This window comes from Pongo abelii, chromosome 4, assembly GCF_028885655.2.
Source record: "Pongo abelii isolate AG06213 chromosome 4, NHGRI_mPonAbe1-v2.0_pri, whole genome shotgun sequence".
Lineage (NCBI taxonomy): Eukaryota > Metazoa > Chordata > Mammalia > Primates > Hominidae > Pongo > Pongo abelii.
This window is the reverse complement of record NC_071989.2, coordinates 35,777,249-35,789,488: the sequence shown is the minus strand read 5'-3', so window position 1 is coordinate 35,789,488 and position 12,240 is coordinate 35,777,249. Positions and strand designations below refer to the sequence as shown.

The 12,240-nt window shown below is 36.7% G+C and overlaps 1 long non-coding RNA gene across 3 annotated transcripts in view; it reads left to right on the top strand.

The window, feature by feature from the left end:
• Positions 1 to 12,240, top strand: part of LOC129059374 (uncharacterized) — a 125,076-nt gene that overhangs the window by 49,191 nt on the left and 63,645 nt on the right. Inside the window, exon 4 of one of the 3 annotated variants that reach the window (XR_010139936.1) lies at positions 3,705 to 5,561. The exons of the other annotated variants lie outside the window; for them this stretch is intronic. This is a non-coding gene — a long non-coding RNA (uncharacterized LOC129059374). Of the gene's footprint in view, positions 1 to 3,704; positions 5,562 to 12,240 lie in introns of those variants that run through there. 3 annotated transcript variants of the gene reach the window in all.

Below are 12,240 nucleotides of genomic sequence, written 5' to 3'. Positions count from 1 at the left end.
CCAAGACCTGCTGAATAGGAATCAATAGTTTACATTCTCCATAGGATTCCATATGTACATTAAGGCTTGAGAAGCACTGAGCCAGGAGTGATGACAATAGGCACTTTCAATTTTCTTCTACTTTGTTGTTTTTGATTTGATGAACCCTATTTAAACCTGTCCTTGTGGGTCAAAACAACTGGTATAATGCTTTTCTGCCCAACCTGAAAGAAATTTTGTTTTCTTTGACAAGAAGGCAAATGCAGCTGCATGATTTCAAACTAAACAAATCAAGATAAAGTTGAAGTTTTCCTGAAAAATGCAAAGGTGGGAAAAAAAGTCACAAACAGATAATTGCTCACATTTTACCTGTCAGAACTAGATGCTGTTCAAGTAATAAGATTTCTTCTTTTTATCTACCAGATCATATTAAACAAAAACACAGATTCCTTTATATAAGCACTGACTACATCATATTATATGGATGACATTTTATACTGCCAGAACTTCTTTTGGATAAAAATGGGTTCTTTCAAAACTATACTTTAAAAAATATGAATATTTGAACTAGAACAATTCAGAAAAAAAACGTGATAGCCCTGACTACTTATACTAAACACATCCAGTGGAAAATAACCCTAGTTTAAAAAAGCAGACGGAAAATTTTCTTCTGGAAATTAATGTTAATAAAGAAATCTTTCTGATCCTTGCAAGAATTTCACTATGTGCACAGCTGTAAACAGAATAATGTGGAAAAAAAGATATTATTTTCTTTTCCTATGAGCCCAGCAGAAAGAATCACTTCACTAATTTTTTTAATCTATGAGTAGATAAGTAGAAGCCTTTAAAATAAAATCTTCCACTGATTTTTATATTTTTTTCTGAGAGAAATTCTTGTTGGCACTCTAAAAAGCTGGATTTTCTATAGTTTTGGCAGAATAAGACAGCCACAAATCATTTGACATTGGTCTTTTTATTTCTTTAACATTAGAGAGCCAAATGCCCCTCTTTTTTTGCAACTGGGGTGGCCTTTCAGGTGATAGCGTGCAGGGAAAATGAGATTGTGTAACTCCTAGGGCTAGGTCTGAAGAAACTGTGTAGTTCCTGCCTTGCCCACTAAAATCCATGACGTCTAAATGCTTCCCTTTGGGATACCCCTCTCAGGACCCAGAAGCCATGCTGTGAGAAACCCAGGTCATATGGAAGACATTATGTTCAATTACTCTAGTTGACAGCCCCAGCTGAGTGAGCCATTTTGGAAGTCGAGCATTCAGATAACTGGGGTCCCAGCCAATATCCAACTGCAACGTTTTGAGAGACAACAAGTGAGAATCCCTAGCTGAGCTTTTTTAAAATTTCTGACCACAAAATTATAAGCAAAATAAGATGGTTGTTTTAAAATGCTAAATTTTGAGGTAATTTCTTTTTTAGCAATAGAAAAACACCAACGAATGCCACAATCTCTGTACGCAGAGACCATTGTTTCCTTCCTGTTGCACTGTATGTTTCATAGTATTGACTATTCAGCACAAAGCAAAATGTTTTCCCAAAAATTATAACAAAAACTTATTTTTCATGAAAGCAGGCCAACTATTTTCAACTATTAACTTGTGCTGATCTCTAACACATGGATAAAGGGATTTCTAATTTGAAATTAAAGTTTGTTGCTAAAGTGGCAGGCTAGTTTCAGGTTACAGCTGGGAATTCTTGACTTAAATCATGACTGAATCAAGAATCAGAAGTAAACACTTCAAACATTTTGTGCCATTTTTTGCTAGAGTCCAAATCTATCCTTCCTACCCCAGCAAGCTGGCTTCATCTATCTACTGCACTATCTAACTATAGGACATACTAGAGGCTTGTAATCTAAAATTATTTTTCCTTTTGGTCCTCGCCTAAACCATGTTTAGGCACATTTTAATTTTATTTTTTTAACCTTAATCTATCGGTTTCATTTTATTCTATCATAAGTCTCTATTTATGGGAGGTAACCAATTAAAACTACCAAAAGGTGTTCATGTATGAATTGATGGCAGAAGAACAGGAGTATGTAATCATAGATATAATGGGAAAAAAAACAAAAATGAAAGAACAGTGCAGTCTTTTTGATGAATGTAATCTATGTTTGTTTTTTTAGGGAAACAGGATTTTTTTAAAATTTTTTATTCCCATAGGTTTTTGGGGAACAGGTGGTAGTTACATGAGTAAGTTCTTTAGTGGTGAATTGTGAGACTTTGTTGTACCCATCACCTAAGCAGTATATACTGAACCCAATTTGCAATCTTTTATCCCTTACCCCACACCCACCTTTTCCCCTGGGCCCTCAAAGTCCATTGTATCATTCTTATGTTTAGGCACATTCTTAAGTAGGGCTTAGGAATTCTGGGTTTATACTGCATGGGGGCAACTAATGAGTGCTCACATGATTTCTGCTGGCTTGTAAAGTGGTGATTTTCTCATGAGAGATGGCCCTATTGCCCATGAAATTTTTGCTTCTGCTTTCCCCAGGAGTGGCTCTGAGAATAATTGGACTGTATCCTGCAGGAGGGGGGTTAAAGGCAGAGGTATTGCCCTGTTGAGAATTGAGCTTGGTAGAAGGCAAATAGACTCCCAGAAGCATAACTCATGGCGGTGTGCCATAGTTACTACTGAGAAATTGTAGCACTTTCGAAGAAAAGAGAAGAAGGATTAGCTCAATTAAGACACCATCTTCATATCTATGAGACAGAACTAGAGAGGCGAAGAGTGAACCTAAAATATAGGTGACAGGTATATTCAACATGTAAAAACACTTTTCATTTAAACTTACCTTAGGTTCAGATGCTAACTCATTAAATATGACTACCACTAAAACAACAATGAAAAGAAATGTAAGAAGTAACATAATAGAATGATAAAACAATCCAATTATCTAAATATGTTTTGATTCTCTGATATTTATAATATAGATAATAATCATTAAACCTTGAATTTTATGGTGTCTCCGTGTCTCCAACTGAGGCTTCTTTGAAGTAGTGATGTCATATTAAATGCTATAAATGGGCAAAGTAATTGATAACTTATACTCTTCAGAATGAGAATATTTGCCCCATCTTAGATTATCCACAGGCCCACTTGAGCTTTTAGAATTAAATTATATTTCATCTTATCAACTTTTCTAACTATTCCTTGTAAATACTCTCTTTTTAAACCTTAAGAGTAATGATTGTAATTTATTCAGTGCATACCTGGCTACAAATTATACTACAAGGCTATAGTAATCAAAATAATATGATACTGGTATAAAAGTAAATGCATAAACCAGTGAAACAGAATAGAGAACCTAGGAATAAAGCCAAATACCTACAACAAACAGATCTTTGAGAAAGCAGACAAAGATGTGCACTGAGGAAAGGGTACCCTATTCAATAAATGGTGCTTGGAAAATTGGATCGCCACATGCTGAAGAGTGAAACTGGATCCCTATCTCTCAACATGTCCAAAAAATAACACAAGATGGAAGGAAGACTTAAATGTAAGACCTGAAACCATGAAAATTCTAGAAGAAAACCTAGGAGAAACTTTTGTGGACAGTGGCCTAGGCAAAGAATTTATGGCTAAGCAAATACAACAAAAGCAAATACAACAAAATAAGAATAAATATATGGTACTTAATTAATACTTAATTACTCTTATTAATTAATTGTACTTAATTAAATACTCTCTTTTGTGCTTTTGTTTTGCAGTGTTTACTCATTAAACTTCTCCCTTCTTCAATCCTTCCATGACTAAATCCTTCCTTTAGCATATTCAAAGAATGAATATCCTTACCTGAAACAGAGGAGGACTTAATTTCAATGATCACATCATTCACATTTGTTCACATGGCCACCTCTCATGCTAGTGAAGTTGTCAACTGGTATCTTGATTCAAGGGAAGTGTGCTGTGGAAGGTTATTTGAACATCTTCTGCCTCCTGCCATTAGTGGTGGTGGCATCGTGCCCAGGATTGAAGTTGGCTACATACTCAACCACAAAGACTGAGGAGAAAGGGATTATGGACAATAATGTTTCCCGGTTTTCCCAAAGTTAAGTGTTGAGGTAGGAGAAGCCTAAGAAGCCTGTTATAATTCAGTTCATCTGTAGCTCTGGTTGGTAGAGCTTCCCAAAATGTATCTTGCAAATGACTTAGACTTTATATAAAATGTCTTACTTGGGAACAAGATAAAATAGGATACAGGGCAAGATTTCAGAAAAGATTAGACTGCATTCTCAGAAAGACTTCGGGTTAGGTCCTGCCTCTGTCATTCACTAGCTTTGAATTTGGGCAAAGAATTTATATTTTCGGCCCTCTGCTCATATATCACAATGTTCATCCAACAACCGTGCCACACTCTTAATGTTGTGTAGCTATTTTGAAACTGTGTTCAAAGTTTAGGTGTGGCAGAGGTTCTTCTTTGACCGAAAGATCAGACAGACTTGGTTCAAACAGATGATGGTAATTGCATGCCTCCTGCTGGATACTGTTTTGAAGATGGACATGTTACCCATTTCTGGCCAATAAGACATAGAGGAGATCAACCTGGAAGGATTATGAGGAAATCTTCCTTGTTCTTGAAGAGATCCATTGGTAGAAATAGCCTTTTCTGCCAGTGCTCATCACTATAGGAGGATGTGATTTTTAGAACTGTGGCAGCCATCTTGTGATCAGGAAGGGTCAAGCTAGAATAATCAAAGCCTGCATGCCAAGGGAAGGACAGTAGAAGGAAGTGATGCCATTACGTTGACCCCTGGCAATGTAACGAGTTGATTCAGTAACAGAGTTTGAGACTTTCTTATGGGAAATATTCAGTTCTTCTTATTGGATAAGTCTGTTGAATTAGATTTCCTGTGGGACTTGACACCAAAGGCCTCTTAATAGATAGACCAATTCTATAAAATGAGAATTCAAATATCTATATCAAGGTTTTTTGAAAAAGAACATGAGACATATGTATAAGTAAAGATTTCACATAGTGCTTTTCATATTGTACGTGCCTAATAAATATCATCAATGTTAGAATTAACAGCATTATAATTATTACTTCCTAAGTTCCAAAGTAAGAAAGTTCAAACTATGAAGGTTAAGTGACTTGCCCAAGGTTACACAGTGAGCAAGTAATAAAGCAAGGAAGAGAACGTAAATTTCTAAACTTCCACAAGACAAGATGCTTTTCATCAAATTATGCTTTTCATTCTATGTTAGAGATGTACTTTTATGTGTTTGCTGCCACTTTCCCAAACTCTAAATTTTTTACAGAGTTTATTTTCTATTTTCTAAGCCTTCGTGAGCTCTGTATTTTCTAGATTTCTTTTTTTTTTATTTTCTAAAAGGAAAAATATAAAAGAACAAACACTCTATAGGAGTACAAAGGGCATACGTAATTGTTCCTTCTTTGTAAGAAATTTATTTTACTTTTCAGATTCTTGCATTTATCTTCATATTTTCCCCCAAAGAAGTCAAAAACAAAACAAAACCCCAAAAACTTCATTTTAAGTTCTGTAAAACTGAAAGCAAAAAAGAATCCCATTTATTATTTTTTTAATATAATAAATACTTCATCTTATCTCCTTGGTTGTCGGCTCACTTTTCTTTTTCACTTCATTATATTTTCTTACAAAGAGAGGAGAACCAGAAAATATGGAACTATATCCCAAGGGTGCATATAGCTTGGAATATGGGGAGGGGTAAATCAAAGAATATTAAAGAAGAAACTACCCCATATTATCACCCCATTTGCTTCATTTCCTAACTTCTCCACAAATTGAAGCAGCAGATAATATTTATTGCTCCTGGTGATGTCATAGTTTTCTGGAAAAATTTATCTTACGAGAGTTTTTTTTCTAATGAATTGAACAGCTTTGATTTGTGTGTTTTGTCCTGACCTTCTGGTTTCAGGACAAGGCTGGTTTTTAAGTCTCACAGTATTTCCTAGCAGATTTGCACTCAGCAAAGAATTGAAGCTTTCTTTGTCAACTTTGAAGCTTTATGTGCCATTGTGCAGTGGAAATAATGAAATACAGCATTATTCTTTTGTAGAGTTATCTTCCAAAGAAGTAATGTTTTCCCACTAAAGTCGAAAAAATAACTTTAGAGATTTACGGCATTGGCATTGCCTGAGAATTAGACGAGCTGGAAATATATTATTTCTCTTAGGTTATCAAGAGCTTATATAGTTACTCAAGTAATTTAATGTGCACTCATTCCAGTTCCCTGCACTTTCAGATTCGGGTTGGTGGAACCAACACATAAGTTGATTTACCATTGCCCCATGGCAAGAAAACCATGGGAAGAATAAAAATCTCCAACAGAGCAGATCACACCCATTAATATTTGCAGTGGTTTTGGTGATTGATTCTTCCACATCCACTCCATTCCAGATGTCTAAAGGAATAACAGTAATGCCACTTCTCTAACTAGTAATTGGTCTAGGCGTGGATATACGTATATCCCTAGATCTATATTAATATACATGAATATAATCTCTATATATGGATATAAATCTATATGGATATGAATCATATATATGGATATGAATCATATATATTGATACAAATATAGGTATAGAGATATATATGGATTCTATATATGTGTATGAATATAGATATATCTCTACATTTATATCCAGTCACATCCATTTATCTTAGATTAGAATTGGTTTGGATATGAATATAGATATAGAGACCTATCTATATTCTAGATATAGAGATATATCTATATTCATATCCATGTATATCTCTGTATCAATATTCATTCCTAGACCAATTATATCTCTCTATCTATATCTATGCCTAGACCATTCATACACACACACACACACAAGAATTTCTAGCAAATGAGGCAAGAGGGAAAGTCAGTTGGTGATGGACAAGAGAGGATTCTGGGATGAATGAGACCTAGAGAGAGTATCTCAGGCTGGCTTCCCTAAAGAAAAGCCTGAGATGTGGATTCTTGTGCAAGATATTTGCTGAGGGTGTATTCCCTGGAGACGAAGAGTGAGGGAAGCAGAATAGAGTGCAGGAAGAAGGCTAAGCAAGAGTATGTTCTCAGGTGGAGAATGGCTTCAGCCTGGTCCTACAGGAAGCTCTCGGACAAACACTTCACCGTGGAGTTGGTCCCATGTTGAGGCAAAGGACTGATCTTTTGTAACCTCGTGTTGGTCAGTCACTAGTCATTGGTTGGCTCCCTCTTTCTCCAACCCTGATAAGAAAGGACATTGCATCTCAGGCAAGGTGGGTCCTGTTTTGCCAAATGCAATTCTCACAACAGCTTGGGGACAAGTGTGCTGGCCCAGTAAAGGGAATCTGGGCAATGCACCAATAGCATCCCTTACTGATGATATGTCTGAAGCTACCAGGTGTCTGAACACAGTGCCCACACAGAGAAGAGGGCAGGTCAAACTAATCAGAGAGAAATAGAGACAGAACCCTGACACACTCAGCATACTCTAGATTTCTTATATGAGATAAATTGCAGAAGTTACTCTGACCCAAGAATTCTGTGATTGCCACCAAAATACTCTGACATAATACTTACAGAGGTGATATTTCACATATTACTATTGTAAGAGACACACTGAAAAACAGAACATTCAAACAGCACAGATAGATGATAAAATCAAAATATGTCTTCTCCCTGTCTTCCATACCTATCTCCTCATATAGCTTAACTATTTTCTTTTGATGGTTTCCTTCATAATACTAAATGACATGCTTATATTTATATTTTTATCAACTCTAAGTAATATATATTGACTTTTTGCCCTAAAACTTGAGAAATTTAGCTCATTTATATTACCTCTGCTTCCCTGCTTTTCTGCTAATGTTTACTAGCTATATATTGGTTAATGTTTTTATTTTATCATGTTAGGGTTTCAGAAATGCATTCATGTCTTTTTTATGGATTCACCACCTTTGCATGATTTCTGACTCCCTAGATATAAGGTGAGAGAACATGCACCTCTGCACCTCCTTCCTGACCTCTCTCCTTGCCGATAGCTCAGAATTTTTCTCAGCTCTACCATCTTCATGTTGTTAAGGTTTATCACAGTAATGTTTCCCAATGCTTTATTTCACCATTAGCCTTAGAACAGACCTTATTTAAGTTCACTACTCCAGGTCATCCTAAGGTGTAGTCTCCCAAACCCAGTGTATCATAGCAGTGGTGGCTCCTGCCTGTAATCCCAGCACTTTGCGAGGTTGGGGCTGGTAAATTGCTTGAGCTCAGGAGTTCGACCCCAGCCTGGGCAATGTGGTGAAACCTTGTTTCAACCCAAAATACAAAAATTAGGTTGGCATGGTGGGGTGCATCTACGGTCCCAGTAACTCTGGCAGCAGAGGTGGGAGGATCACTGGAGCCTGGGGAGGCATGGCTGCAGTGAGCTGTGATCATGCCACTGCCCTCCAGCCTGGGTGACAAAGCGAGACCCTGTCTCAAAAAAAAAGAATAAATAAAAATAATAAATAAAACATAATTTAAAAGGAAAAGGAAAAAGGGAAAGAATAGAAAAATACTCAAAACAGTTACAGGGCAAGAATCTTCCATGGGCATACCAAGCTTTCTCTCCCTTTCCTCATCACATCAAGCACTTCCTTTCCTGGGTACAAAGTCCAATAAATAAACTTTGCTCATGCATGTCAATATCGCTATTCCTTGGGGTGGAAGGAACAGGTGAAAGGCAGAAAGGAGCATAAGTTTTACCCAGAGAGATCAACATCTCCTTGTTTTGGTAATTTCAGGAGTTCCTAGCACTTTTTATTTTAACTGTTAGCAATTTTAATCACAAAATTAAAAATGTGTTTGTTATAAAATTACTCATTTACAAACATTTTCTTTATTGTTTGTGTCCTCCATTACACTGTTGGCAACTCAAGGGCTGAAACATTATATCCTTAGAACAGTCTTCCATAATAACATGGTAGATATACATACAATAATTAGAAATGTACAGTGTAGTAGAAAGAGCACTAACAAATCTGAGGGTCAATAGTTCCCAGTTCTGCTACTAAAGTGGCTATTCATTAATTTATTCATTAAATACATTTTGCATTTCTCCTCTGTGCCAGGGAATTTGCAGGGTACTGAAGAATAGCTTATGTACCCCAAATATACAGTCTAAGTTTCACATGACAAGTATAAGTACATTGGAGAAACCAATGTGTATTACTTTGGAAGGTACCAGTAGTTTGGCTTATCGAAGCATAAAGCATGAGGCAATGGCTAAAGGGAGATGAGCTTGGAGAGACAGGGAGGGTCCAGATCATGGAAGGCCTAGAGTGCCAAACCAAAGAGCCTGAGTGTTACCCTGTAGTTGTATGGGAGTCATTAACGGTTTTAAACAGGTCAGGCATAGCTATTAAATAGAGTCTTGTATTGCAGATAGGAGAATGGCTTTAAGGGGAGGTGACCAGTGTCAGGCAGACTGGAAACTTTTGATTGTCCAGATTTGAAGTGAGGAGAAACTGATCTAGGATGTAACAGGAGGAATAAAGAAAAGGAGAGAGATTTGAGGAACTGCTAGGAAGTGAAATCAGCAAAATATGAGATGGATTAATATGGGGTAAGTGAAGAATACGAAAGTAAGAGTAAAAGAGTGAGAAAGTAACATCCCAAGGCTTCTAGCATGGTGACTGTTGTGGCCACCGACCAATAAGACGTGGAGGTGATAAACAGAAGAAGACAAGAGGATTAGAGTCATGGAAAAAAATGTGATGACAGAGGTAAGAGTGAAAGAGAAAGTAAGCGATTGAAAGATGGTACGCTGCTAGCTTTGATGACGGAGGAAAGGGAAACAGCCAATTGCGTGGGATCCCAAGAAGCTGAATAAGGTGAGGAAACAAGTCCCCCCCTCAGAGGCTCCAGAGTCAGCCCTGCCAACACCTTACCTTTAGCCCAGCGAGACTGATTTTAGACTTGCGACCTCTAGAACTGTATGATAATAAATCTGTGTTGACTTAAGCCACAAAATTTGTGGTAATTCGTTACAGCAGCAATGCAAACTGAAACTTCCAAAAGTACGTATTGAATACCTCCTATGTGCCAATGTGTATCTTTTAGAAACCATCATACTCATGGAAGAGAAAGAAACAGAAAGAAATTATTATAAATATACTGTGAGAAGGGCTGAAATAAACAGAAGGTTGTACAGTGAACTATGAGGTCAGAAAAGGCAAACAAGTCAATTCTCCCAAGGATAAGGGGCAGGAAGGGCTTCATCGTGGTGGTGAATCTCAGCTGAGTCTCAAAGGATGAATGTAAAAATTACTAGATGATTTCTGAGACTCCTTAAAAAAGCAGCACTCTGAGATCAGTGGACTCTTTTTAAGTGGAGTAATTAACTTGCGAGACATCTTGGGAAACAGGCAGCCATTCCGGGTTGAAGTAATGAATTTCCTCAATTACTCTTCTGAGCTCTTATTAGCATGACGCTCATTTCTATCCTCCAGATGATCCCTCTGGGTGATAACATTTGATATACCCTGTCATTCTGAACAACCCAAATAATTATAGTTCCATTTTTAGTTCTTTGTTTCTCATTATTTAGTAATGCATTAGTTTTCTGCCAAAAACTGGGTGGCTCAAAGCAACAGAATGTATTGTCTTAGAGTTTTGGAGGCCAGAAGTCCATAATTAAGGTGTTGTCAGGGGCATGCTCTCTCTGACAACTCTAGAGGAGAATCCTTCATTGCCTCTTCTAGCTTCTGCGACTTGCTGGTGACGCCTGGTGTTCCTTGGCTTGTAGATGTGTGACTGAAGTCACATGGCTGTCTTCTGCCTATGTGTCTTCACCTCATCTCTCTCTGTGTGTGTCTGTGTCCATGTGCAAATGTCCACTTTTCATAATGACACCAGTCATTGTGTATTAGGGCTCACCCTAATGACCTCATTGTAACTCAATTACATCTGTAAATATTCTATTTCCATATAAGGTTAAATTCTGAGATAAGGTGGATTAGGACCATAATGTATCTTTTTTGGAAGACACAATTCAACACATAAGAATTGATTACCTCAGTTTATTTATACTTATGAATGGATTAGAAAGAGCAAGAATATTAAAAAGCTACTTTGTTCTTTCCTAGGCAAAAGAGAAAATATAGAGTAGAAATTTGACGGTAAACAGGCTAAGATTAAGAACAAGAAGACAATAAATAGGATAAAATTAAGAACAAGAAGATAATGAAAAAATATGCAAGTAGTAACAAAATAACTACTCTGTTTTAAAACCCATAATAAATTTTCTATTTAAATGTTTTAAAGATTTTTTAGGCTCTTTTAGAAAATAGTTTATGATATCACCTGAGATTTTTATAAATGTAAGTTATTTCAGAAAACAATTTGAATCTGGAATAATATAAATGCATATAGAGTTGTTTTCACATAAGGAAGTTAAAAAATTGATCATGAGGTGCAGAAGTCGTAGCAAAAAAGAGGAAGAGGAGACAGTCAGTGACATCAAGATATTCGGTTGCCTTTCTTCTCTTAAGTCCTACTACATGGAAGCAGGGATCAATAATTCAGAAAAGCAGGAAGTTAAAACTTTTGGAAATTTTATTCTTTCGGCAGGAAGCTATGAAAAAGGCTGCCAGTATGACACCCTATAATAAATTATTCATAATCACAGCTGCTAGGAGCTCCAAGGGAACTGCCAAGTGAGCTGCTTAAGCATTATACCACCCTGACCACCCTGAAGTACCAGATCACAGCCAAGAAAGGAAAGATGGTAACTCTATGTACATAAAATAGGGTGAGTTACAGGCATATGCTGATTGAGTATGTTTCAGGAATTAGGAATTAATGAGAAAGACACATTTTAATTTTCTTCCCCTAATCTGCTTTCTAGGGCCATGCATTTTCACTATTCAATGTGTATGCCTTTGTTTTGTTTAAAATAATGAATGGAATTATAGAAATATGGAGTCAACTTGAAAAAACATGTCAGACTATTTAAAAGCTGGTATCACCACCAAAACACTTTTTTTTTCTTCTATTTTTAGTAGACCCTAATTGTCAGTGAAGTAGCAGATGGTCTCTTGAATACTAATTGGTTTCCTATGGCTCCTGACATTCCTTGGCTTGTGGCAACATCACTGCAATCTCTGCTTCCAGCTTCACATCTCTTCTTTGCCTTTACTTAGTCTCCCTCTGCCTTCCTTTTAAAATGATACATGTGACTACATTTAGGTCCCATATGAATAATCTGGGATGATTTCCTCATCTCAAAATCCTTAGCTTAATCACACC